The sequence below is a fragment of the Peromyscus leucopus genome, chromosome 1 (assembly GCF_004664715.2).
Source record: "Peromyscus leucopus breed LL Stock chromosome 1, UCI_PerLeu_2.1, whole genome shotgun sequence".
In the NCBI taxonomy this organism is placed as follows: Eukaryota; Metazoa; Chordata; class Mammalia; order Rodentia; family Cricetidae; genus Peromyscus; species Peromyscus leucopus.
This window is the reverse complement of record NC_051063.1, coordinates 65581207-65587206: the sequence shown is the minus strand read 5'-3', so window position 1 is coordinate 65587206 and position 6000 is coordinate 65581207.

Here is a 6000-nt window from a genome sequence, read left to right as displayed (position 1 = left end):
TATACATAGCCTTCACCTCCCTGGTGCTAGGACGACTGCCATGCACCACCACACCGATCGATGCTCAGAGCTTGTTGTATGCTAGGCGAGCACTCCACTGACTGACTTGCATCTCAGCCCTTCTCCGCTGCTTCTTATTCCACTCTTTGTATCCAATCGTGGTTGCACCACCTGGTGCATTGCTTTAGGTGGTATTTAATATGATCTAATGCTATATATCTTCAGTTTTATACATTATGTTTACTGGTATACTTAACATAACATATTTACTATTCATGCTATTCTTTTGTGTGTTTTTTGTCTTTTTGTTTTTGAGACAGGGTTTCTCTGTGTAGCCCTGGCTGTTCTGGAACTCACTCTTTAGACCAGGCTGGACTCTTAACTCCAAGATTCGCCTGCCTCTGCTGGGATTAAAGGAGTGGCCACCACACCCACCACCACTTGGCTGTTCCAGTTATTCTTTGTGGGGTGTTTTAGGTGTTGTTTTGTTTTTGTTTTTGGTTAGTAAGGTTTTGCTGTTGTTGTCTCTATTTTGAGGGAAAGTTGACAGTCTCCCCCCATTTCCAGTTTTCTGTGTGTGGTTGAGATGTATCTCTCTGCTTCCTGTTCCTGCGGCCATGCCTGCCTGTTGCCATGCTTTCCCTGACATTATGGACTCTGAAACGGTAAGCCAAGACCAAAGCCAAGATCAATCTTCCTTAAGTTGCTTTTTTTGTAATTGTATTCTCTATCACAGCAACAGAAAAGTGACTGATACAAGGCCCCATGCCATTTTAACAATTTTATGCACATACAACCTAGAAAAGTACCATCTGTGCTTCATATCTATGCTGTGTGGATCTGAGTTGTACTTCAGAGAGTAGATTTTCCATGAGTGGATGCTTGGTGGTTACACAGATAATACATGTGGTGAGCTCTGACCTTTAAAGTGCCAGTCACATGACTCATATCACCCTTGTCCTTGGCTCAACATTTTTACTATCCACAGAGGCTGGGAGCCCCTGCAAGGTTGTGTAATTCTTTTGATATTGTTGTATATTTTGACACTAGTACACATTTTGCATTCAATAACTTTTTGGACTGCATATGATAGCATATGCCCATAATCCTAGCATTCAGAAGGCTTAAACAGTAGAATTTAGGTCATCCTAAGCTACATAGAGAGACTCTATCTCCAAAACATAAAAAAATTTAACAACAAAAAACTCAAACCCACACAGATTTTCATCTTCTCCCCTACACATTGGGTTGGTAGAAGCTGCCAATGAGGCCATCTGTGCTTAGAATTTTATTTGGGGAAAGACTTTTTTTAATCCATTGATTCAATATCTCTAAAAATCTTTTTTAAAGCTAATTTTGTTATGTTTCCAGAGTTTTTCCATTTTATCTTTAATTTTTGAATTTATTGGCACAGAATTTACAAAACCTCTCATTTTAAAATATCTGACACATTTTAGTAAATGTATCTGAGATTTGTGAATTGAATGATATTTGTATTTATGTATGTATTTCGTGCATGCATTTGGGCATTCGCTTGCCCATGGGTGTGGTGTGCCCACTCATGTGTATGCCTGCATGTAGAGGTCAGAGGTCCAAAACGGATGTCTTCCTTTATTGCTTTGTGTTTTGAGACAGGGTCTCTCACTGAACCTTGAGCTTGCTGGTTTTGCCTGGCTAGATAGCCAAGAAGCCCATGTGTTAAAACCCCACATTACAGATTTATGTGAGTGTGAGGGTCTGAGCTCAGGTCCTCACTCTTACACAACAAGCTCTTCTTCACCTTCCAAGCCCTTTATGGGTTTTTAAAGATCTGATTATTTCTTTGTTACTCTTAAAGATTCTTATTTTTGCCTGGACTTAGAAGCAGAAGCTCTCGGCGAGGACAGCCTCTTGTATGTCTTTTGTCCATCTGTTCCTGGCATTTTTCTTTGGCTTCCTTCATTCTCTTGGCCGAAATTTTAGCACATTACACAGACTCCACCTTATTTTTCTTAGTGAGTTGTCTCCTTAGAGAAATACATTGGCATTTGTGTTTCAGGGCATGTGGAGTAACAGGACACTGAGCCTTGGATGCTTTGGTCCTGGGCTTCTTACCTTCTTGAAGGGCTTTCTGACAACGTATTGGCAGACATCAACTTTAGAGAGATTGAAAACCTTTCAGATTCTGCTAGCTTCTTCCAGCCCCAGCTGCCAAGGCACCATAGTTATCTGTCAGTCCAGGAGTTGTTCTTCCTCTTCCTCTTCCTCCTCCTCCTCCTCCTCTTCTTCTTCTTCTAACAATAACCACATTGAGAACATTCAGATTAGCATCCACAATGAATAACCAGACTTGCATTTCCTCTGTAGTTTTTCTTGGTCTACAACACAAGAATGCCCCTTACTCAACAGCAGGCACACTCTGCCATGAGTCATGAGCCTTGCTTCCTGGGAAAACCTTGTTGGTGGTTCCCACCACTGACTGGGACTATATAACCCTTCCACTCTTCACCCAGGGCATCAGCAACTACTTCTGTGGCCATGCGCTTCTCAGAAAGTGTAAAGCTTTCATTCTTCCTCCGCTTGGGTGAGTTTCTGACAGCCAGTGGCTGGGAAGGATATATTGAGCTTCATGGACTGCCATGAAAATAGAGCCTCCATGGGCATTTTTAGAGTAGACTACTGGCTCAGTTTGTTTTTCTATTGTCCTTTCCCTTCTATTTCATGAATATGAATATTTGTATTTATATTTGTCTTATAGTTATTAAATCCTCCTCTCATTTCATTTGAGTTTTATTTGTTATTTTTCTAAGTTCCTAAAATAGATAGAAAAAAATCCTTGGGTGTACCAACAGCCCTGCCCCAAAAACCATCTTGCTATTCTACTAGCTAACAAAATAGATTTGAGAAGGTCAGGTGTGGTGGTACTCACTTTTAATCCCAGAACGTGGGAAGCAGAGGCAGGTGGACCTCTGTAGCTGAAGGCCAGCCTGGTCTACACAGTAACTTCCAGGACAGACCAAGCTATGTAGAGACCTTGTCTCAAGCCAGGCAGTGGTGGCATATACCTTAATCCCAGCATTCAGGAGGCAGAGGCAGGTGAATCTCTGTGAGTTTGAGGCCAGTGTGGTCTACACAGTAAGTTCCAGGACAGCCAGGGCTACAGAGAAACCCTGTCTTGAGAAAAAATAAAATAAAATAAATTAGAGACCTTGTCTCAAGTGTGTGTGTGTGTGTGTGTGTGTGTGTGTGTGTGTGTGTGTGTGTTCCCACTAGCACACACTCATCGTGTGTGGTACTGTGCTATGTAAGAACATTTTCATGTAGACGTATAATGCTCCTGGAGCACACTCTCCAGAGCTCTCCGCTCTCCTTTCTCACCTCTCAGGAGCCACCTATTAGTCTCCCCTGTTCTCCTAGACTTCTTTCTACTTCCTGTATATATTTTCTGTATCTTATATAAAATCAGGCGTGTGGCTGGGGTGAGTGGAGGGATGGCTCAGAGGTTAGGAGTGCTCGCTGCTTTTTTCAGAGACCCAGAGCTCAGTTCCCAGCACCCAGATTAGGCAGCTCAGTCACCTTGAACTCCACCTCCAGGGTGTCTGGTGCCCTCTTCTGGTCTCCTTAGGCACTGCACTCACATGCACAAACCCACTTACATGCACAAACTCACACTCAGGATACACACAAAGAAAAATAAGTCTTTAAAAATCTAGGAACCACATAGGAAAGAAGACATTTGATATTTCTGGACTAACTTATTCTTTCTGGAGTAACCTAATTCACTTAATAGGATTGTCTCCACTCACATCTATTTCCCTGTAAATAATATAATTCCACTCTTGGTGTGTTGTTTTTTGTTGTTGCTCTTGTTGTTTTGGTTTTGGTTTTGGTTTTTTTGAGACAGGGTTTCTCTGTGTAGTCCTGGTTGTCTTGGAACTCCTCTGCCTCCTGAGTGCTGGGATTAAAAGCCTGTGCCACCACTGCAACATTTGATTTCTTTTTTTTAAATTATTTTTTTTTTTTTTGGTTTTTCGAGACAGGGTTTCTCTGAGTAGTTTTGTGCTTTTCCTGGAACTCACTTGGTAGCCCAGGCTGGCCTGGAACTCACAGAGATCCACCTGGCTCTGCCTCCCGAGTGCTGGGATTCAAGGCGTGTGCCACCACCACCCAGCTAAAATTAATTTTTTAAAAATTTATTTTACATACTAATCAGTCCCCCCCCTCCTCTCCTCCCGTTCCCTCTCCCCACCTCCTTTCCACCACCACCCCCATCCACTACTCAGAAAGGGTAAGGTCTCCCATGGGAATCAACAAAGCATGGCATATCAAGTTGAGGCAGGACCAAGCTTCTCCCCCCTGCATCAAGGGTGAGCAAGGCATCCCATCATAGGGAATGGGTTCTAAAGAGCCAGCTCATGCACTAGTGACAGATCCTGATTGCACTTCTAGGGGCCCCCAAACAGACCAAGCTACACAACTGTCATCCACTTACTGAGGGCCTAGCTTGGTACCATGTAGGTTCCTTGTCTGTCAGTCTAGAGTCCATGAGCTCTCCCGAGCTCAGGTCATCTGTCTCTCTGGGTTTCCCCATCATGATCTTGACTCCCCAACTTATATAATCCCTCTTCCCTCTCTTCAACTGGACTCCAGGAGCTCAGTCCAGTGCTTGGCTGTGGGTCTCTGCATCTGCCTCCACCAGATGCTGGATGAAGCTTCTATGATGACAGTTAGGGTAGTCACCAATCTGATTACAGGAGAAGGTCAATTCAGGTACCCTCTCCACTATTGCTAGGAGTCTTAGCTGGGGTCATCCTTGCAGATTTCCAGGAGTTTCCCTGGCACCAGATCCTCCCTAAACACCACAATGGCCCTCTCTAACCAGATATCTCTTTGGTTGCTCTTCCTCTAATATTTGATTTCTTTCTTTCTTTTTTTTCTCATTCCTTTTTTTTTTTTTTCCAAGACAGGGTTTCTCTGTGTAGCCCTGGCTGTCCAGGAACTCACTCTATAGACCAGGCTGGCCTTGAACTCACAGAGGTTTGCCTGGCTCTGCCTCCTGAGTGCTGGGATTAAAGGCATGTGCCACTACCGCCTGGTTACATTTGATTTCTTTTTATATATATATTTATTTTCGTGTGTGTGTGTGTGTGTGTGTGTGTGTGTGTGTGTGTGTGTAAGAGAAACAATGGAGGCCAGAAGAGGCATCATACCTTAGAGCTGGAGTTGCAGACTGTGATCTGCTGCCGAAGGTTGGAGCCAGGAATTGAACTCAGGTCCTCAGGAAGAACAGCAAGCACTTCTAACCACTGTGCCATCTCTCCAGCCCCTACATTTGATTTCTTAATCACTGTCATTCTTATAAGGTCTCAAGTAGGTTAGACTAGTTTAAAATCAGTACATCATGAAGGATGGCCTGATCTCTGCACCTTCTTTCTTCACCCACCATGTGCTGGGATGACAGGCATGTGTCACCACTCCTGGCTAGGCATCGGGATTTTAAATGTGTACACTTGTAACAGCAGCTCTGCCCTTGGCTGTGTAGCCCCTTTCTTGCCTTTGGATACTTTGTTTGACCCTCTGTAGTCATTTAGGGCTGTGCAGCACCAAGGGTGGTGTTTACAGTATCTCGCCTCTATAACTACAGTTCTCATTAGGGCATCTTTAAAAGCGTTTTCTAACACATCATGTTTATTCTTTGACCAAAATGTGTTATTCAAAGTGTATTTTTTATTTCCAAGCATATGGCTACATTCTGGCTATCTTGTTACTGATTTCTAGCTTAATTGCATTATGGTCAAACAATATGCTCCATGTGATTTTAATTCTTTGAATTTTTTAAAAAACTTGTTTAGAATATGGGTGGTATTCAGAATTTCTGCTTGTGTTTAAAAACATTATGTCACTGACAGCAGCTTTCTAGATGAGTCTATCAGGTCAGGTTTGTTAATGCTAATCAGAATTTATGTGTGGTTAGGCTTCACTTATTTGTTCATCTGGGTTTTTTTTTTCATTTTTATTTTA